The 23,339-nt window shown below is 40.0% G+C and overlaps 1 protein-coding gene across 1 annotated transcript in view; it reads right to left on the bottom strand.

Annotated features, from left to right (window-relative positions):
- CPQ (carboxypeptidase Q) overlaps positions 1-15,832 on the bottom strand; it is a 145,997-nt gene extending 130,165 nt beyond the window's left edge. The window contains exon 1 of the mRNA XM_079300973.1: positions 15,780-15,832. The gene's annotated coding sequence lies outside the window, so the exon portion shown is untranslated. The remainder of the gene's footprint in view (positions 1-15,779) is intronic.
- Between the last annotated feature and the right edge of the window lie 7,507 nt (positions 15,833-23,339).

Below are 23,339 nucleotides of genomic sequence, written 5' to 3'. Positions count from 1 at the left end.
CTTCTGATCAGGTGCTTTATAATACACACACAGCTGCTATAGTCACCCATACCAGTCTGCTCTTCACTAAACCTTATCCATGGGCTCTCTGTTAGTTCATCACCCATCCCTAGGCAGAACTCCAAGCACTACAGCTGTCCTCTCACTTGAAGGACAACTTCATCTCCTTTCCAGTCTGTCCTTCCTGAAGGGCATCTAGCAATCCACTGCAGCATTTCAGTCATATGAGCTGTCCCTCTACATCTCCATGATCCCAAGAAGATCACAGCCCTGCAACTGCACTATTTCTTCTTGATATAATCCCCATGTTGTAAATATTACTCTGCAGGCACTTAGAAGCATAGATTTGTCAACAGAAACAGAAGAGGCAACCCACAACATTCATGAGAGCTTCTGATCAGCTCCCAAAAAGGGGGATAATCCACCAGGCATGTACCCATAAGATGCCATGTGAAAAACACTGGCTGTGCAGTGCAGAAATAAGACACAAAGTACTAGCAACATTTCTAGGATCCATAAACCACCAGAATTCAGAAACAAACAAATTAACAAAAACACCTCAATACCCACAAAAACCACTCAAGAAATCATTCTGGAGTCACCAAGCCTAGCTCATGATAACCAACACAAACTGTCAGCATTCCATAGGCCTTTATGGGTCTTGTCATAAAGAGCAATTTAAACAGTAACTTTAGCAATAGAGGAATATTGAGGTATTCTCCTTAACTATTCAAATGTCATCTAAACTTGAGATCAAGTAAGTAACAGGTTCTTCACAGTGAAGCATCATTTTTGCAAAACAACAAAAAATCATCATTGATTTCATCAGTGAATGACAAATCTATCACAGAGATTTCTCTGAGACAGGCAGGGCAAAGGTCTTACACAACCAGGAGCAGAAGACTCAGGTTATCTCAGGACACTGCATGAGAACTGCAAAATGCCTTTTATAGTCTGAGTTACTGTTTATTTGTGGTTATACTACACAGAGTACTGGTGTATTTTTATTGCTATGCTCTGCACTTTCTCCATGTACTTTCCCTTAACCAGCTAATTACATGCTCTTAGACATCCTCTTCTAGACATCAGTCATTTTCTCAGGATGACCATGCTCATTTCCTGATTTTTGCCAAGCTCATCACACACAAAGAAGCCAGCAAGAAAATGGATGAGTGCTGAATGGAGTAAGACAACAATTTTGTACATTTAGTTTCCAAAACTTAATGTTTGGAGGTTTGTTTAAGTGTTTGCAAAATCTACCAGAAAAAGCAGCTACACTTAGCTGTTACACAGAAGACACAGAGGGATTATTTAAACAGCACTGGCAACCTCAAAGAGCCCCCAGGTACTAACTTCATGCATTTTTTTTCAATGGATAGATGCAACTGCAGTTATCACATTTCCCTTAAATTAAAAATGCTTTCTTTTTTCTTCCTAGCCCCATTCAAAACCAGTAGCATCCTCACTCAAAAGACTCCTCCAGGGGACTTGCATTTAAGATATATACTTCTTCCAGGAATTTTCCACTGAACACTGAGAACAAACACATCACAACTTTTGTGGATGTAACATACTTCTGTGTTGCATGGCATTTCACAGCCTGCATTGTAAGAGGAATATAACTGAATTCAAACCCTGGTCAAGAACAGGAAAAAAAGAAAAAAAATACAAAAGGAATGTAATTTATTGTGCTTTCTTTGAATACTCCAGCATAATCTGTTCAAAAGCAGCTAAAATAGTTCCCTGCTGGGTAAAATAACATCATACTCTGATTGCAACACAGGAATCACTCCACTGCTAGTCCAGGGAAAGAATAATACATCTGTTTTCCCAGTGTCTGCAACTTTATCGCCCCAGTGAATCATCAAGCAAAGGAGATTACTTATTTTTCCCCATCTAACTAGTTAAGACACAGCAAATTAACCTCACAGTGCCAGCCAAATTAATTTAAAAAAAAAAAACAAAAAAACACTGTTAAAATTGTTCAATGTGTTTTATTGTTCATGAAGTAGAAGGAGGGCCTCCAGTCATAGTAGTGTTTGGATCCACAGAGAAGGATGGGAATTCTCTGAATTCACAGAAAGAGAGGATTTTCCCTGTAAAATCCTAGCAGAACATTAAAAAGGGAAAGTCTGGAGTGAGGAAGACCAAGTAAAGTAGCACTTAAATAAACTGTTTATATATATAAATCCATGGAGCCTTATGGGTTGTACCCACAACTCACAATTATGTCATTGTGAGGCTACTCTTGTCATGTCACTCCTATATTTGAGAAGGGCAAGAAATAAAATGCAGGGAACTACAGACCAGTCAGCCTCACATCAAGCTCTGGCAAGTGGACAGGAGAAAAGTCCTGAAAATTACTTCCACACACAACATGGTGCCCTTCTAAGACAAAATTACTGTCTTGGTAGATGAGGATAGAGCAGTGGATTTGCTTCCTCTTCACATTAGTAAGGCTGTCTCCATAAAGGTGTCAGGGAAGCTGGTGAAGTATAGGCTGGATGAGCAGACAGTGAGGTGGATTGAAAATTGTGACATCTGCTTGGCAGATGGTAGCTAGTGGTGATCCCTAGAAGTCCATACCTAGTCCAGAACTCTGTAGGGGGCTTCCCAGGATGAGAATGATGTGGACATGCTGGAGAGTGCAGCAAAGGCCACAAAGATGATTAAGGGACTGGAGTATCCCTATTAGGAGAGGCTGAGAGTTTTAACTGTTCAGTCTTGAGAAGAAAAGATTCTTTTCTTCTCCAGAAGGAGTGGGAGGGATTCACCAGTGGATAGAAATACCTGACAGGAGGGAACAAAGAAGACAGAACCTGGCTCTTCCCAGTGGTGGTGCCCACCATAGAACAAGAGTCAATGGAAACAAACTGAAACATACGAAATTCCATGTAACACAAGAGTGCACTTTTATTTTTTTTGTTTAATTTTTTTTTCAAACCTGTCTGGGCGTGGGCCTGGACAACCTACTGCAGCTGATCCTACTTGAAAAGGCACTTTGGACTAGAGCTCAAAAGATGTCTTTCAGACTAGATGTGTGATTCAGAATATGAAAGGAGACCAGACACAAGCTGAAACACTTTTTAAAAATCAAGAGGAAAGGTTCTAGGTATGTAGAAGAAAAAGAGAAACTAAAGGCAGAAAACAAGACTTTTCCAGTTCAAATTAGTATGAAAGAGAATGAAATGTACAGCACAACACTATGCAGGTAGTGCAGAATCTGGCCAATTTGTCTATACCTAACTGCTGTCTTTGATGCTGAAATGTAGGCTCATTGGGATTTTCATCTTTTAACGGGGCCCTTATACAAAAGAAGAGCACATCCAATCTTTAACCAGGCATTTCCATTAAAATCATTACAATATAAATTACTTAAATGTTACAGATGGAAAAGAGTAAGAGAAAGAGCACAAAATAATCTTTCACATGAGAAATTGATTACTGCAGCAATCAGATAACAGAAAGAAGAGCAGAGGGCATAAAAATAGGATAAACAAAGCTAGAGCACTACTTATTCTCCAGTGTGGCAAAGTTTTCAAAAAATCCCAGCTGAAAATACAGACAAAAGGATATAGAGAGTTCACAGGAGTCATGGTTTTGGCAAATGAGGAATGAAAACAATAAATTGAGGATATTCACCACTTCATTGCTAGAGATCAGCTATATCTGCAGAGTATCTATCAGTTTCCTAACCACCATTTGATTTTCCTTCAGGGAATGTAGGAAATCTTGAAATCACACAGTGGTTTTGATGACATGAGAATAGACTGAAAAGCCGCAGGGTAACAAACTAACATGCTGCAGAGTGATGTCAGATACATTTAATAGCACTGGAAAAAAGTTTGTTGTGACAGCTGTGGAGTAGGATGGCTGGGAGGATAGGTGAACTTGCAAAATGAGGTGGAGATTTTTGCCTAAAAATAAAGATGTAGAGTTCTTCCATCACTTATAAGGAGGAGGAGTAGATGGGGCGGGGGGGGGAAATACAAGCTTTATGATCTTGAAGAGTGAAGCAGAAAAGCAGACATTCCTCAAAGACTGCTTTTTCAGAATTGTCATAATTCCTCATCTGGGAGAACATTTAATCAGTTGGAAAATCTTGGGTTTGGGAACACACACAGTTGAAACTATCATTTACATTAAAAAGTCTTTAAATTAGCCTTTTGACATGTAAAACTAAGATAAAGAAGAGTACAACACAACATGGATATGAGGCTTTGGATGATCTTATTATTTGGACCAAAAAGTCTAAGACACCAAAGGAAACACCTGAGCTGTTTTACCAACTCCAGAAGAACTATTTTGATTTCCTACAATTGAAGATAGATACTGAAATCCTTGAAAAGTGTGACCTGTGACCATATAGGCTCTAGTACTGATACTGACTTATGTAGACAAAATAGGAAGTAAAAAGTTTTAAGAACTCTAAAGATCAAGTCTGAGAAAGTCCAAACATTCCAAGAGACACTGCAGCCATAGCTCCCCATTTGGCAGAAGCTCAAACCCTATTTATAGTCAGTATGAGGGAAGTACTCCAGCTTAACACAGAAAAGAAGCAGCAAAAGGATTTATCCCTTCCCAATTTCTTCACTCCAAGCCTCAGAATAGTAACAGGCTACCTTGATATATTTTTATTCCATAGCTGCTGCTAAAACAGATGCCAATAATCCTGAAGAATCACACCATAATCCATGTGCAGAATATTGCATCAGCAAAGCCACAGAAATGATCAGCCAGCTACTTCTCTAAGAAGCAATGTGGTCCAGACAAAAATTTAAGTTAAGAATAACAAAAAAACCAAAAAACATAAGCACTGAACAATACCTCAGCAACACAGCAGAAGGTATTATTCTTCTTAATAAGCATGGAAAATACATTTCTCAAAAGGGAGTACCTTATCTTTTCAGAGGCAAAAGATAGGAATTCAGTGGGATTTTTAGATGAGAACTGACAAGAACAGAAATACTTAATGAATGGAGGGAAGTTAGGAAATACTGACACCCAAATACAATATTGTTCATATTACATTACATGCCAAAATATATAGCTAAAGCCAGCTGATGGTGTTGAAAGACATATGAAGGGAAAGAAGGGGAAATGATTTTGGAAAATTAAATCCACACATGCAAGAGCAGGGCAACAAGTATACCACCTGGTATTTTTATGCTCAGCTTCATTCTAGTCCACAACTATTGCCCTAGTGTGAAAAGTGAGACAGGTATCTTGTACCATTTCACAAAATTCATAAATTACTGAGACACACTCTTCAGAATTGCATATGTTTTGTGTCAGCCTTTCCTACGGGTGAAAAGTGCTCCCTTTTTAAGGAAGCATCATAACCACAGAAATCTTCTTTCACAACCTCTTCTGTACTTATGCTTAAGCAATGCTTAAACTTCTTTCACCCAAAATTCTAAACTAAGTTTCTTTCTGAAAACATGTCCAACAAGACATCTTACATCCTGTATTACGTGAAATCATTCCCACAAATCAAATGTTAAGTATTTTCCTTCTGAGTTTTTATTGAAAGACTAGCAGACACCATTCCAGCCAAATGATAAAACCTATTCTCCTACCAGGAGGAAGCCTATGACAGAAGGTATGAGCCATGAGCAAATGATCAATCCACAACTCAGGATAGCAAAAGCTGCTAAAATTGATGGACAGACACCATAACAGGAGTAAACCAAGTTTTGCTAGTGACAGTCAGTACAGGGCTGGTACTGTCAAAGGCTGATCTGCCACTCCTGTGAAAACCAAAAAGAATCCAATTGCCATGCATCTGTCACTCGCAGGAACTTCTTGATGCACCTCCAAGCAGCGATCCAGCAGAAGGCTGTTCAGTTCTACAGAGCGTGTGTGTGCTCTAGGGTGCTCTAGATTTTGGCCAGAAAATCTGAATACTTTGGATTTCTCCTTCTCTACAACTCCCTGAAAAGTGGTTGCAGTCAAGTGGAGTTGGTCTCTTTCACCAAGCAGCAACTGACAGAATGAGAGGACACAGTCTCAAGTTGTGCCAAAGGAAATATCTTGTTGGATATTAGGAAAAAGTTTTTCACTGAAATAATAATAAAGTACTGGAATGGTCTGCCTGGAGAAGCATTGGAGTCACCATCCCTGGATGTATCTAAAAAAAGAGTGGATGTGGCACTCGGTGCCATGGTCTAGTTGAGGTGTTAGGGCATGGGTTGGACTTGATGGAGGTCTCTTCCAACCTAGAGATTCTGTGATTCCAAATTGAACCTCATTTTTAAAGACAACTACACATTATACTACTAAGGGTCAGGACATTTGCCAAAATGAACCACCAAATTAAGCAACCCTAGTTACTGATTATGTAATGCATAACAGAAGTGCAACAGACCAACTCTTCTAATGAATTTTAACAAAAATTGCACCAGGTATTTGCAGCTACATATATATTATATACCACCTCAGAATTAGAAACTTATAAGTTAAATTCTTAGCATATGACAAGAATAATATGCCTCTACCACCACACATCTACAAAGCACTTTTTGCTTTGCATATGGAACAATTTTTTCATTTTAAGCCAGCAGGTTCAGAGAAAAGTTATGCACATTAAACACCTTAAAGAAAAAGACCAAAAAAGGGCAATACCAACATTTTTAAAAATATCCAACCATTTTAGCTACTTTACTTCATACATCTACAGTCCCAGTGTACAAACTATAATAGCACCATAATTCCAAATAAAGTCAATAATCATTCAGCAATGTTGAATATAAGATATTTAAGAATATTAATAAACAAAATTTCCAGATTAAAATAACTGTAACTTTTTTGAGTGTATTTTCATTTGTCATGTTTTTTCATACAGTCTTTCTCTACAATCACAAGAAAAGGTAATTTCCTCATACTGCTACAGTAAAAAGCAATCAAGTGGTTTTGTGAAGCTGAGAAGTCTGGTGAACATATTGCTAGATTTGTTAAGAACTTTTGTTTTAGTTTTTCCTCTCCTTATTGTAGGATACGACTACTGAATCTTCCCTTTCCAAAGCAACAAAGCATGAATTTGTAAATGCAACTATACAAAAAAGTGCAAGATCAAGAATTTCTCATTACATTTGACAGAAAAAAATCTGCATGATGCACACATTTCTTTACTTCTATTAATGGTGGGAAAATATATTCATTTCGATGAGATATATTATGAAGTATGTCATTTATGATTTCATCATATTCACTAGAGCATTATACTGGTACTCAAATATCACACTGTATTCCAACATATCAACATCAGAAACAAGTTGCTACAGTTCAGTGGCACTCTACAACAGGGGCCACCATTCCAACTGCAGAATGCACTGAAATGTGAAAGAAAAAAAAAGGCAAGAAAAAAAAAGCTTAAAAAGCTTCAATGTAACAGACTGCTAGAAAGATAAATACACTTTACTTAAAGAGCATGAGAGAAATCTGGGTTTGGGCCAATTTCGAGAAATAAGTTAGAAAAAACAGACCTCTTTCTGATGTGGAAGAAAGCTCCAGCACCACTTTTTCATCAAAGCTACTCCCCAGTGCAGCACACATTTGATCAAGAAGCACTACACTTACCATGCATAAGGCAGTTCTGATTCTGTGTTTAACTTCTAATTACTTTTTACTCCCATTTAAAAGACAAAAATTATCAAACCATTTTGCTATTGCAGGATAAAAAAGTCAGCTAGGACAACAGACATATATCAATATTAATTTATTTTTAATTTTTTTGTTGAGCAATGTGTAACACATCTCTGTTATCATGAGGGTCCCCTGTGCTACTCACTACACAGACACACTGAGAGAAACACGCCTTACAACTACAGACAAAATGAAACAACCACTGGAAGAGGAGGGACCCAGAAGTGGCACCTCCAAGTGCTTCAGTTGCCACATGAAAGACATTAGCATAACTACTCAGCCCTCTTCTTCTGACACTACCAAGAGCAGATGATCAAAAGCTCGCTGCACTGAAGTAAATGGTCACGTTAAAAAAAGTCTACCGGAAATCAAAGTGAAAAAAGAAAAAAAAAACAAACAAAAAATAAACCACTAACAAAAATCATTAACAACCCCCTCCACAAAAATATACCATAGACTAAACATACTAATTATATATAGAGAGGACAGTGATGAATGTGATCAACCCTCTCTCTGCAAATGTTAAGACATCTCCCTGACTTTGCACTGACATGATTCTGATACTGCACCTCAACACTAATATTCAGAGATTATACCCACAAAGCAGGAAGGAGTTTCCTCCTAGATCCTAAATACCTCTGCACAGTTCAGATTGTGTAAGGCAAAGCAAACACACAGTTGCAAGCTCCCAAACTCCAAAGAAGTTTTTACCTGCCTTTGATAAAACTGACTCCTCAGCACAGACAGGAACACACCAGGTTCAGGTGAGTGACTGCACCTGAGCTCAGGAAGCACACAGGGACTTCAGCCAAGCAGCCCAGAGAGCCCACGGCTTCACTTCCATGCCCCCATTGCTCCTCCTCTCCTTCTATTGCAGGTGACAGCCACAAACTCCTCCTGCCTTTGCTGGACAAGTCATGCGGGGTACGCAACAAAAAGTAAACTATTTTGACACTCTTTAAATTTGTATTTATATACAGTGCTATCAAAATGAGCAGAGAGCTCAGGGAATTAAGACATCTCTTACTTTGGTTCTTCCTCCAAAATAGCCTGTGCAAGCACAAGCTTTGGCAATGTGGCCTTAAACCATTTCTAGTCACAGGACCAACCATTGAGGAGACAAAAGCTTGAAGAAAACAAAGCACTTGGAGCACTCTACTTTGATTTAGCTATGAATGTTGGTTTTCAAACCTACACAACTGCCCAATCATAACTACATAAAACTCAGAGGGCTTTATCCACGGCATGAGTAAAGCAGCTATATAACATTTGAGACTCTGGTGTTACTAGTGTGAGTTAAAAATGGAGCCTTTGCATCCTTCAGTAAATCCAGATGTTGCAAATGTCAGTCTCTTGATTCATTAAAAGCAATTCTAAGTTAAAATGGAACCAGTATTGGAGGATCACTTACACTTGGTTTTGATTTTATCACATACATCAGCTTGCAAGCAGAGGCAATTGATGGAAGTAGAGTTCACATGAAGTTACTAATGCTCCTACATTCAAAAACATCTTTGACTTCTTCATGAAGTGCTGATCCTTTCAGGATGATGATTTCACCACATGTGACTACACTTAATGTTTTGGTTCTGCTCCCCTATGACACATTCCCAGTTATTCCCTGAAACAGATGTTGCCACAATAACCCTACACCACTTAATCCATGTTTACCAACAAGTCCTACCTGTTGACTACAAAGTATTTAGATATAAACACCTAGAAAGCAGGCAAAGCCAGCAAGAAGCCTACGCTTCTCAAGTTTACTATCCTATTTAATTCCTAGATTAAGGTTTTTACAGCAGTTACCTTTTGCTTTCAGAGGAGCAGCTGAGTTTACACAGTTACCCACAGTTGCAGTGATGCTTGCAGCAAACAGCCCAGCTGTTATTGCACCACAACTGAAAATGTTTCCCAGGAAAAACAGTTGACTTTCATCCTTCCTATGGCACTTGTCTGTAGGGACAAGCAATGTAAGTCAGCATGTTTCATTTTGATAATTTTGGAAGGTAGCATTAGACAGGTGCCTACTCTAATTTTTATTTATCCAGTATGCATCTGTTTTTCTTATTTAGAGTTCACATACTGATAAGCTCCCACAGTTATTTTATATAAGATTATTCAAAGGAACTTTCCTATCCTCCCATTCCTGTCTTCATCTGGTCTTGTTCTGGATTTTAGGAAAGACACTGCAGAATCATAGAATGGTTTGGGTTGGGAGACATGGTCAAGGTCACTCAGTCCAAACCCCCTGCAACAAGCAGGATCAGCTTCAATTAGATCAGGTTGCTCAGAGCCCAGCCCAAACTGACCTTGACTGTCTCCAGGGATGGGGCATCTACCACCTCTCTAGACAACCTGTTCTAGAGTTTCATCATCCTCAGTATAAAAAATTTCTCCTTTATTTCTAGTCTAACTCTACTCTCTCAGTTTAAAATCCTTACTCCTTGTCCTATCACAAGATGCCCTTTTAAAAAGTCTCTCTCCATATTTCTTCTAAGCCTTTTTCATGGCCAGATTTGCTTGAACAGTCCAAACCTGTTCAACTACCAAAGAGCCTGGTACAATCCACCTGTACATTGCATTTGGCTATGCCAGGTCTTCTAACAACTGTAGAGTACACCAGAGAGCACTGCAAAGCAAAATATATCTGCTGACGTGGGTGGCATTGGTTGCTGGAGACAAGCACATCTCCCCTCATTCAGTTACTCTCTGAAGGGCAGCTACAGAGACATTCCTACTCTCTACCACTCTTTGTGCAAGATTTCCCTTCAGCTATAAGACTCAAGTCCAAAATGAAGCACAAATCACAGACCCTAGCTGCTGGAGCAATGTCTATGGAAGTCAAGCGTATGTGTATTTTACCAGCCTGGACTGAGTGGGACACAGATTTGGATCACTTGTGGCTTAAGTACATCTAGATCCCAGCTACAGTCGTTCTGCCCTTCAAATTGACATTCACTTGCACCAGAACCTTGTCCATTGATCAGCAGCTGAGAACCAATCCATAAAAAGCAATTTTGCTTTGTTTGTAGAAATTAATAATGAGCACTAGTACTGGGAGGTTATTGCCAAAGAGAAAATGAAGATGCACTACTCAAAGAAAGACTGGACTGCAGAAGTCTCTGTGCTCTTCCACTGCCACCTGGGTGAGAATGGCCGACCAAAGGCCACTTGGGTGGCGGGAGTGGAAAACTCTGCAGCACCTGCAGGTAAAATGGATAAGGGCAGTAACTCAGAGTCTGCATACAATTTTCCAAGCCTATTTCTGTGACTTTTTTCTACTGAAAACCCTCTAGAGATTCCTAACTCAATGGCTATTTCAAGACAACCAAACCAAATAAGAAATTAAAACCAAGCAGACTTTGTTTTCACTCTTGGGTATATAATCACAATGCATAGATGAGGCAGAAATTGTCTGTTCTGTGTATTTCTCAGCAGCACTGAACAGATTACCTGAGATGAGCAATGCACTTGTCTGCTTTACCTAGTTGTCATAGGAGAAAATATTAATAGCCCATTGCAGTATACAGATTCATTCTTAAAGACTGATCATTCGATCAATCTCAAAGAAATTAGCACCTTACAATTCTTTCTGCTTCCAAAGCAATAAAGATTTTCATTAAACTAAAACTCCAAGTTTCATAGTCTGCCACAAAAGAGGACTTGGGTTTGTACAGGATAACATGACCAGAGCAAGAACTACAAGATCAACCTTGTGATTCAGAACAGTATAAACCAACAGAACCAGAAATGCTGATCTCAAAATGTGTGCAGAATAGAAGGGAAAACATTTAAGATAAATCAGATTTATGTTCTGGTCTGAAAATATTACAGATAAAATAGTGGATGCATTCCCAATGGAGCCTAGTGGGTCAGATCATATTTTATGACCTCAAAAAAGAACATTTCTTTCTCAAATTACTATTGGCACATGCATAATATTATATAAGTCCCTTTTTGTGGGGCTACTTGAAACACAAAATTCCTTTGGACTCACTTGTCTTAGGTAAATTCACGGTCAAGTGCCTTCTCTGAAAAAAACCCCAAACTAATAAAAAAATTAAAGGCACAGTGTATCCATGTATAAGTAGCAGATGAAAGCTAGAAAACTTTGGGGAGAAGAGTGGATTCATTCCCTTTTATACAGTGTGTTTAAGCAGGAAATGTACTACCACTACATTTAAGTAAAAGATCAGTCTCTTTAATGAGCAACTTGAAAAAAAGAAAGAAGAAAGCCCAAACACATAGGCAATGACAAATTTAAACCCATAACTGTTTTCTCTTATCAGTACTAAAACAGGCTTTAAAAGCATGACAACAATTCTCAGTTGGACAGGATGCTGAGTCTGAGGTGTCACAAACCAGGCTTGGGCAAATCCCGAGCCTGCAGAAACTCTCACTGTTGTACTGAATGCAAGACAGTCACCCAGGCAAGTTTAAAATAATCTTATGATGTTGGAATGTCTACAGTAGGTGACCTGAGACTAACCTCCTCTTAATATAGCATAATGATTATTGATTTAAAATTTATCTTAGAGAACTGAGATAGATTTGACTGATATATTTTCTTTTCTAAAAAGCATTAGTATTCTCATAAAGTCAGGTTGTAAGATCACAGGTCCTTTGCCATACCTCTGATTGCAGTGTGTAGTACAATAAAACACTTTGCCAAAATACATAAATTTTTAGAGATGTATTTTAATCTACATGTCTATTCATTAGATACTTCTATGAAGTGTCTCTTAGCAGCAAAACAGTGGAGAAAATTCACAGAAGAGACCTATATTAATTAGACCTAAAGAGTCTGATAAAATATTACTATTATTAATACCAGTACAGAAAAAAAAAAAGAATCCAAATGAGCCAGGTGTCTGAATAATCTCCATTAAATTAAAAAAAAAAAAAAAAAAGCTAGGTAGATAAATAAATAAATTAAAAGCAAACCTCCAATCACTATCTCAAAATCAGAAATCCAGTCTCTTGTAAGATCAAGGTACCCAAAATATCATTTTTTTTAAAACTACAGGCTAACAAGGTTAACATTTTTCTCATGCTCACACACAATTTTTTCTTGTACTGTAAAACTAAAACAAAAAAAGAGCAAAGCATTTTTCAAAGATTCTGGCAAAAAATACTGACTTAATCGAGTACTTGGCATTTAAGAGATTACAAATCTGAGCAAAAACTTCACTACTGCCATCACAGTGAAAATGTAAGTGACTTGGGGTCAATGAAGAAAGAACCTACATTTATTTCACTACTTTGAGATTACTGCAGACATTTGGTAACAAAAAAGTAAAAGATTACTGCAATGCAGTTTTTGACAGATAATATTTCCTGTCGAGACAGAACAGAAAGAACTGTAGAGCTTCAAGATTGTAATCATTTCGTACATTTCTACCCACAAAGTACTTCTTTAGGCAAAATATTTCACCCCTGCAGCTGCTACCTCTTAGATGTACTGCCACCCTTCATCTTCATCCTCCCACAATCGAAAAGAAGGGAATATATGACAAGGCAAAGTTTTCAATCTTAAAACAAGAAAGTTTTATACAATATAGCAGGAATAGATGAAAGAATCCATGTGCATTATGAGTTTTCTGCAATTATATCAACAGTAAGATATTATAAATTGCTTCCTTTCTCACACTGGCATTAAAGACACGCAGGCATTTGCAAAAGCATGTTATAAAACAAATACAAATTTATATGAGCTTTTGCTAACAGATGTCTCTCAACAGGGGTCAATGACAGGTTGTTCTTCCCCAGCCCAGATTTGCAATCTGTTTTTATCTGATTCAGTATCTTAGTGTTTTGCTGTTCAAAAGAATTGTATGTATTTTAAACACCGAGAAACAAGATCAGGTAAGACAAAGGTTTTGTATGAACCTCTAAAGCTGTGGTGGCATTGATCCAAGTTTATCTGCACAGCCTTCATCTGAATGACAGAAGTTTGGGTAAAGTAAAACTGATTGCAAGGGACAACAGATACATGCTATTCAATATGGGGTGGATACATCTAAGGGAATTAGACATAATTTACAAGGAAACAAGGGACATAAGAACTCTTATGCACATGGTAGGCTTTGTGGGGTTTCTTTGTGGAAATAAGGGTTTGAGATTTTATTAAAAACAATAATCCAACAGAAGGAGCAGCAGACAGGATTGGAAGGTGAATTTCAGAACTGACAGGTAAGCATGAGAAAGACTTCTAATAAAAGCTTTCCCTGCAGAAAATCAGTCAGAACAAAATCAAGGTCAGCTTTTGCCACCCTAACTTAAATCTTAAGAATTTTCACAAGCTAAAATAGAGAGCTACATTACAGATAAATGAAGATGCAAGCAGTTATTCAATTTTCACACAGGAAGTCTGCTCTACAGACATCCCAAGTATTGCTTTGTAAGAAGAAACACTCATATACTCCCCTTTGATGAACAGATTTCAATGCTCCTGCAACAGTTCTAGAGAATCTCCAGAGTAACTCCAGAAACAGTAAAAACTAATCTAATTTTTAATACAGTGAAAAACAACAGGAAAACTTTTGAAAATAAAAGACTCACTTAACAAGACATTAGGATTTTAGGTGTCTTTGTGTATGGCACTGTCTGAACAGGCACTTTTAGTGTTCATGCAGCACTTAGGAAAGTCAGGTCCTCAAAATATTGCAGTTGGGAGGAAGAAACAAGAATTCTTGTGCTTGTATCTTGAATTTGTTCTCTTATAGTTCTGAGCACACTTACAACTAGGCAGATATAACCACTATATTCAAAAGGTTCCCTTGCATCTAATGCTTTCTTAGTCAAATCTGATTCAGCCCACAGAACTTACATATTTTTCATGTTTCTTTATATGTTTTTCTAATATTTTTAATATAATATTTTCACAATATTTATATCTTTTTAAGCTTTCGGTCAGTGACTGCTGTCAACTTTGCTCACTTCAGGATCACGGCAGAGCATTCTGCCTTGTCTAACACTGATCGTGCATCCCCAAGCACTGTGTGACTGCCAACTTCGAGCCCATATTTGTTTTTAAATTAAGAGGAACAAGAGGGTAAGAAAGGATTTTGTTTCAAAGAATCACAAAATCAATTAGCCTGGAAAAGACCTCTGAGATCTTTCAGTCCAATGTGAACACCACCACATCAAGGAGACCCTGGCACAAAGTGCCATGTCCAGTCTTTCCTTAAACACTTCCAGGGACAGTGAGTCCACCACTTCCTGGGCAGTCCATTCACGCGTCACTAATCACTCTTCCTGTGAAATTCCTCCAAATGTCCAACTTAAAACTTCCCTGACACAGGGGGCTATGTTCACTTGTCCTGTCCCTTGTTACCTGGGAAAAGAGGCCGACTCCCATGTGGCAACAACCTCTTTTCAGGTAGTTGTAGAGAATGATAAAGTCTCCATGAGCCTGCTTTGCTCCAGGGTAAACACCACCTTTACCCTTAAAGCAGCTCCTCACAGGATTTGTGCTCCAGACCCTTCCCCAGCTCCATTTCCCTCCTCTGGACTCTCTCCAGCTCCTCAAAGTCCTTCCTGAGCTGAGGGCCCAGAGCTGGAGCAGTGCTCGATGTTGTCCCTCAGCAGTGCCCAGCGCAGGGGACAGTCCCTGCCCTGCTCCTGCTGTCACACTATTGCTGACACAGGCAGGGTGACACCGGCCCTCTCGGCCCCCTGGGCTCACTGCGGGCTCATGTTCAGCTGCTGTCCACAAGCACCTCCCGATCCTTTTCCGCAGGGTGAGGCGATGGAATATCCACGCTCCTGCAGCAGCGCATGCTGGTGTCAGTCTCCCCGCCAGCAGGGCGAGCAGCGGGCACAGCGCGGCGGTGCCGCCGCCAGGCTGGGGCTGCAGCCCCGGCCCGGGCAGGGCCGGCAGCAGCGCGCTGCGGCCCGCGGCGGAGGGCGAGGGGCGGCGACGGGCAGCCCACGCTGCACGGCTCGACAGCGAAACGAGGAGCGGGCTGAGCCCGGCCGGGAATGGCGGCCCGGCGCCCCTCCTCCGGAGCCGAAAGCGCCCCAAAAAGGGCTACAGCCCGGCGGAGGAGCCCGCGGGAACGCCCTGTGCGGAGGAGGGTGGCGGGGAGGAGGAAAGGGAAGAGCATGAGGCGGTGGGCAGAGCAAACACGCACCTTCCCCGCGCAGATCGGGCGGCGGCGGCACGGCCCTGACCCCGGGCGGCTGCGATGGGCGAAGGAGGAGCCGCCGCAGGGCTGGGAGGGGCCGGGCCGCCCATGGGGACCCGCCGTGCCCCGGTGCCCCCGGCCCTGCCGCCCATGGGGACCCGCCGTGCCCCGGTGCCCCGGCCCTGCCGCCCCGCAGCCCTGCCCGAGCCCAGGCGGGCCCGGCCCGGCCCGGCCGCCCAGCGCCGCGGGCTGAAACCATCACCCGCCTCCAGCGGGTTCTCCAGGGCACCGAGACCTTCCGTGCGAAGGGCTGTCAGGGTGGTGAGGCACTGGGCCAAGCTGCCCCCCAAAGAAGTTGTGATGCTCCATCCGTGGAAATATTCAACGCCAGCTGAGATGGAGCCCTGGGCACCGTGATCTAGTGGAAGGTGTTCTTGCCCCTGGCAGGAGACTGGAACGAGACAGGTTTTAGGTCTCTTCCAACCCAGACCATTCTATGAAGCCGTGATAACTCTATGATTGCACTAATATAGGGAATGTGTGATAGTGGTGCAAAGGCACACGGAAAATGGATGAAGCACGAGGAGCCTTTCCTGCTGCCTGCACGGTGGCAGCATCCCAGTATTTCAGAGCATGGCAGTTCTTGCTTGTGTATTTCACTGATGTTCTCCAGCTAAGAGCCTTTCCTGCCTTCACACTCCTAAGCACTGAGGCAGGGCCAACGCTCCTCGGATGGTGGCCGAATGCAGAAGTAACACTGCACTCATTTAAATAAAGGTGCGTTTGTAAAAACACTTAGGTAAATGAGTGCAATTTCTTCTGTAGATAAGATCTTAAAATACAAACATGGTTCTTAATCTGCAAACACTTGAATTAAAGCTCTGATTTTATTCTATTTAAGTCAATGGGACTACCCAGGTGCTTAGAGGTAAGGGTTTTTACGATCAAAGCCCTTGGTGCATTTCCAAAAAGCTGCTGTAGCAGGAAGACATTGAAGAATTTCCCTCTAGTATTCAACACCATATTCCAATATTCATGAACTTTCTGCCTCAGTGAAATGACTGTTACACTAATGAGCTTCATGGGTGTGTACCTTGAGGAGGGGTTTGTGGCACATTATTATAAGATAATGGCTGTTCCTGCCAACCTGACTCCTCCACCTCTGTATTTGAGGTGACTCATTTGTATTTTTTTACTTGTATTTTTCAGTACAGCATCTGAACAGTATGTTTTTGCAGCTGGGACTGTGTCCTCTGCAATACAGATCAGGGAGCATACTGGTGGGCTGAAACAACATATTTCTCAAACTGCCACAGTCCTTAAGAGTCTTGTTCCATTGAGGGTAACAAAACAACTGCTTCAACAGAAATGTTACACAAGGAAAAGGCTGTCAGAGATTTTCCTTTCTGGTTCCTTCTTTGTGGCACATTCTGTATGTTCTTTACATGTAGTACCCTATAAGCTGTAAGTGTCCATCTAGTACTGTATCTCTGAAAGAGATAATACAGTGATTAATGTGATAAATATGTCACTGAAAGTCATGCAAGAAAATACTATATCCTCGAAGTTTGGCTGTTGTACCCACAACACCTTGAACTTAACTACTAATATACAGGCTTCCTTTTCACTTTCAGAGAGAACACAAGACATTTTCATGAACAAGCTCATGTAAAACATACTGAAGTATGTAAATTTAGGATTTTGGTTGATTCATGAGAGTGATTTTTTTTTTCATTTGCTCTCTTTACAATTAAATAACTTCACCCAACTGGTTCCCCATTATTTTTTCCCTTAATTAGCTTCCTGTGTTAATCCTTCTATACCAATAAGTTGAAGAATCAGGCCATCTTTTTTTCTCCTTCATCAAATAGTCAGAAGGATGGAGATATCTTGGTGTAGCTGACATTAATCCCAGGTCAGAAGGTACAGAACTCACTGCTTTAGTCTCCTGCTGTCCTTGCCAGAGGAGTGACAAAAGCAGGTTAAGAGGCCTAACAACAAAACCTAGAGCTCCACCCCTTCAGCCAGCAACATGCACAAATCTGTTTATAGGTTTGAAACACATCAATACCTGTTTAACCTTGGGAAAGGTATTTCCCTCATACCCGTCTCTTATGTGATTGTCTCTATTTTGCATTATTCACTAAATACATAGATTTGTTTACAACCTCAGGACTTTTGGATTGCTTGGTTTTCTCTACTCAGGACTGTAATTGTAAATCTGGGAGAGTCTGGAGCTGGGGAGTCTTGTGATCAGTTTCACAAACTTTGTAGGCTACTATGCTGGGCAAAATCCCAGCCCCACCCATCAGAAATAATATTTATCATCCATCTTACATACTCTTTAACTCATGAAGACTATCAAGTGCTTGGAGGTCTCTCTAAGGATGCATCTTTGCAAGACTGCTGTGATTATACTGGTAGAAAAACAGTGTCAGAGTCAAGAACTTACTATTAAAGAAAGGGATTGGATATATATGAATGTCAAAAATAATCAGAATTATCTGTTTGTAACTTGGTGCTTCAAGGAATAAGCTGGTACCTAACTCCTGGAAAGGGGAATTCAACCGAAAATCAGGACATATGACACTACTTACTGTTGGATTTTTTCACCAATTATTCAGCATATGAAGCAACTGGTGGAGTTTGCTGTTAGGCACAAAGCACTGCCTGAGCGGCTCCTGAATCTCTTCTGATAGAGAATTGCTTGGTACAATGTTTCTCCCTGCATAGAAAGGGGAGTGACATGATGCTATTTCACTGTGCTTTGGTTTCCACTCCATTTAGATGTCATAGCTTTTGGACCAAGAACTGCTTTGGTTGTCCTCCAAACTTTATTGAAGTCTCTAAAATGTGACTGTATTAAAATAATAAGAAGAAATCACATGCATATTCACATACTAATTATTATGCAAAGTAGGGAGGGGGAGGGAAGAAAGTATGAGATTCCTTTGAAAAGCTGCCAGCACAGATCCAAATACAAAAGGTGTTTGAAGTGGGAGCACATTGTACCACACTGAAGAATTACCAATATACCAGTTACCCTTATTTAGGAGTATACTCTCAATTTTCGTTTTATGACATTTATTTACTTTAGCATAGCATTTTTAATTTTTTTTTATTCAGTCTCCCAAAACTCTCCTCTAGATCCACACTGGATTTTTAGTACCTCTACAAGATGTTTTCTTCATTTAAGGTTTTTCTCTGTTGCTTTGCACTGTAGGCAGGTAAAAATGGATTGCTAATTAATGTAAGCTTCACCTTTAATTTCCCCTTTTTTTTCTTTTTTTTTTCCAGTTAAAGGAGCTGAAAAGAATCACTCCTAACTTTCAAAGAATAATTTTTTGAGTTCTTTGTAGAAGGAAGTATTTAAGCTTGTCTTGACTTACATGTCTTCATTTATGCAGTCTAGCAGCAAATAAGTATATCCTAGTAATGCATAGAACAGGGGAAAAAAACAGGGACATTGTGAAAGAAGAACAGCATGCACCTCAAAACATATATTTTTCTACACTGGTCTGTTTGTTTTTCTGCTGCTGTATCAGAGACTTGTTTATTTCAGGTATCAGGATCAGATCATCAGGCAAGAACAGAACATCTACCAGCAGTGGGCTGGTAGGGGGCACTTGTTTGGGATGCATCGTAGCTGCAGCCTGGCCAGTGCAATGCAGGTTTGCAGTCACAGGTCACCCTTAGTTGCCTCTATTTTTTATGCATTGCTGATATAAGCCAGCAAAAGTTGACACAAGCCAACAAAACGAGCCCTCTCCTGCCAAAGTGCAGTCTGCTCTCTGGGTAACACCAGCCAAGATAGCCAGCAGCAAAATGCCACTGTGTAAGTGCTCCTGGAAACTGCAAGCCCTTCTGCTGGTACAGCCTCTTGCAGTGAGGGCACACAGCATCTCAAACAAGCCATGATGAACACACATGCTCCAGGGACTTAAAAACGTCCACAACTCATGACCCCATGAAAGTTTTGGCAGCAAAACTTGTTACTAAAGACATAGTCTGGCAACGTGATTTCTCTGGCAGACTACTACATGTTTGCTTCTTACAGGGGTGATGGGTTTGCCCTATCACAGACAGGGTTTTAGTAAAAATTGGTGGAACATGTTCCCACTTGAATCTCCTTATCAACTGTGTGACTTGTGCTGCCACAGAGGGAAAACAGCATCGGCACCTGATGCAAAACCAGACATGCAAGGAACCCTCCCTGTTCATTCCTACAGATTTTCAGTTTTCAGGTAACAATTGGTCCAGCAATATACATGGGTTTGCCTCCAGTCCTGTGTTTACAAAGCAAAGGTATTTGGATGTCTGACATAAATTATTACATATTTGAATTAAAAATACATTAAATACTGCTCTAAAGAGCTTTCCTTGTAATGAACAATTAAATTATAGTTTCTCTCAAGAACTCTCTCCCCTAGAGCTAGGTACCTTCATTCTTCTCAGTATTTTAGTGAGGATAAAACCCAGGTTCAACTTACTCAAAGTCCAAATTTGACTTATTTCACCCATATTTGTCCCAAATTTAAATCCATTGATAGTTTTAAAGATGCAGATAAAATACATCCTTTATTTCTGGACTTGGCCTGAATTGAACTGTATCATGCAGCCCCCCATGCCCATCACTGGAAGTGTTTAAGGCCAGGTTGGATGGGGCTCTGAGTAATCTGGTCTAGTGGAAAGGGTCCCTGCCCAGGGCAGGGGGACAGGACTAGATAATCTTTAAAGTCCCTTCTAACCCAAACCATCCCATGATTCTACAAACACATTATAATGCTAATACAGGATGTGAACATAAAACCTCCACCTAACAGAGGCAGATGGGAGGCTGGGTAGAAGTGTGACTTCTGTCAGTAAGCTCCAGCCAGGCATTTCACTGGGAAGGGGAGTGCTCTTAGAGTGGCAGATAGTAGACAGATGGACAGAAACTGAGTGCTAAAATAGCTTGCTATCACCTGAACAGGCCCAAAAATGAGGGGTGCTTTAATTAGTGACAGGATTTGAGCACAGACACAATTTTGAGACCCAGTTTCACCAATATCTCATTCTAGGTTTAACTACAAGACAGGCTGCTCAAGTCACACATTAGTAATATAAAATTTAAAAAAATGTGACTCTGCTTGAGAATTAATGTGTTACTTCCAAAACTAACTACAATTTTGGAGTCCTCTATGGTATATATTTAGAAGACAGCGTGATTCCTACTCAAATTTGGCAAAGTCTGTCTGATCATGGTTCAAAAGTTTTGATAAACTTTAGAAAAAAGTAAAAAGTTTATAAAAAGTGAAAAGTTTATAAACTGAGAGATTATCTAAAAGAATATATTGATTCTTGAAGAACAGATACAGCATTTCTTAGATAAGCCAGAGCTGAATAAGTCTATGGAATTTCAGAATCTGCATTGAAAGTCCCATTAGGTAAGACTAAGGTAAAATTCTGCTTGGCTTTTGTGGCTGAAAGTGTTTTATAAAAAGCATAGACTGGAAGAGAAAAATTTATGCTATTTCTAGAGCTGTTACAAAAATCAAACCACGAACTGGGAGAAGTCACATGGCTGGGCACCTGTAGCCAATTTTTGGGATGATAAAAGCAAACTTTAGACAATTTGACAGCTCTTCTGTGGGTATAATTTTTTTCAGGTTTTTTTTTTTTGTTTGTTTGTTTTTTGTTTTTTTTTAATAAAACCACTTAGAAGCTGAAAAAGTAGAAACCTTGTACTTCTACTTATGGGAAAAAAGACAGATTGTGACTTGCTGATTTTGAAGTATTAACAGGCACTGCAATTGGAATTACTTAATTCAGTAACTAGCAGAAATGCCTCTGCTAAACAAATAAGTTACAATAATTGCATGTGCTTTATAGTCAAAATAGTTTTGCTAATCTTTGTTCTGATGGGCCTAATGTATCTTACTTTATAAGAAGTGCTAATTTCATGCATTGATAATGAATTCTCAACTTATATTGAAAAGCAAGTTAAAACAAATAAAAACTATAAACTGAATTAGCTGGTAAATAAATATTTATTTACCCATTTAACAGAATGGAAAAACTAAAATATAAAAAAATGCAAGTTAAGCTTTGTACTGGTGTAAGTATGAAAACAGTCTGTACTACTTCAGAGCAAAATTTAGTGTAAAAATTAAATAAATTGGGAGTTAAGCCATCTTGTTTACAGCCAATAAAAGTTAATTTTCTATAGGAAAATATCTGAGCAAATGCAAAACAGGGTGAAAGCTGATGATTTAAAGACAATTTTCAAGCTGCTGCTTTGATTGTAGTCAATAATTTTATCTTACAGTGATTCTCAGGGAAGGTTTTCCTGTGAGATGGAGCTCAGATCATGAAGATTCACTAGAACTGCTCCTGAAGTCTTGACTCACCAGCATGGAAGTGGCACAGTCGCCAGCCTGGCAGGGAGGCAATACAGCAAGGCAGGGTCCTTCATTCAGGCTGTTGGTCTGAGCAGGAGTGAGCCATTCCCTCTGCCATCTGAGACTTTCCCCAAGTCAGCATTAACTCATCTGGCACTGTGGGCTGGTCCAGGACAAAGCACACGCTCTGCTTCTCCTCCTTTCACAAGAGACTCTTGTGTTAGCTCTGTGGTATTGAAAATTACAGGGATGGATGGTGAAAACTGAACTTTGGGTTGTTTTACATTCTTTCAGTACCATTTAGTGTGATGGTTGTTGACTTCTCCCTGCTGCTATACTTAGAAAGGGGAGTAGGAAGGAGACGAGTGTTAGTATTATGGGTTATGACACAAAAACATCAAAAAGAATGTCTGTTCTCATTTCTCTTTGGTATCCTTTTGGGACCTGCAGTGTTTAGAAAAAGCTCCTGTTCCACCACAGGAACTTAGGAAAATGGGTACCAAACTTTGTTTACACTCTAGGACTACATATGGCCATACAAGGTGGGTGGGTAACTAGGACACAGAGCTTTCTCCTCCACTGACCTCAGTTTCCCACCACTAGATAAACTTCAAGTAGGTTGCCTGTTGGAATTATTGTTCCTTATACGTCAGCGCTTGGATTAAACATAGAAAAAATATCAGAAGCTTCCTCTGCATTCATCAAATAAAAATCCATGGGAAAAAACTGCATAATGCCCCAGAAGAAATCAAAATTAATTAAAGTCACCCCCTACTGAGAACTTGGGCTCTGTTTATTTTCAACAAACTATTACAGGTTTTGCAATATTTTTCTGGAAGTTTTTCACAAACATTCCTACTTCCTCTCATTCCAGACCAGGGCTGAACTGCCAGGATGGAGAAATTCTTTGGACCTGACCTTTGGTCATGAGAGACAGAGGCACTCTGCCCCAGTCAAACTACAGTATTTTACAGATCTCTTACATCTACAGATTTAAAGCTGTGAATTAAACGTGTGAATTAAAAAACTAAAGAGTTCTGCAAGCTATGCCATGAAAATACACATTAGAAGAGTCTGATGTAGTTAAAGTATGACACCTTCCAAGCATGGGAAAGGAATGGAAGGTTGCTTCAATAAGGGTTTGAAGGATGTCTTGACTGCAAAGCCCCTGCTGCATATCTCATCC

The sequence above is a fragment of the Erithacus rubecula genome (genome assembly GCF_903797595.1).
Source record: "Erithacus rubecula genome assembly, chromosome: 3".
NCBI classification, from domain to species: Eukaryota; Metazoa; Chordata; class Aves; order Passeriformes; family Muscicapidae; genus Erithacus; species Erithacus rubecula.
Note: the sequence above shows the minus strand (reverse complement) of the source record. Positions and strands in the feature narration are given on the sequence as shown.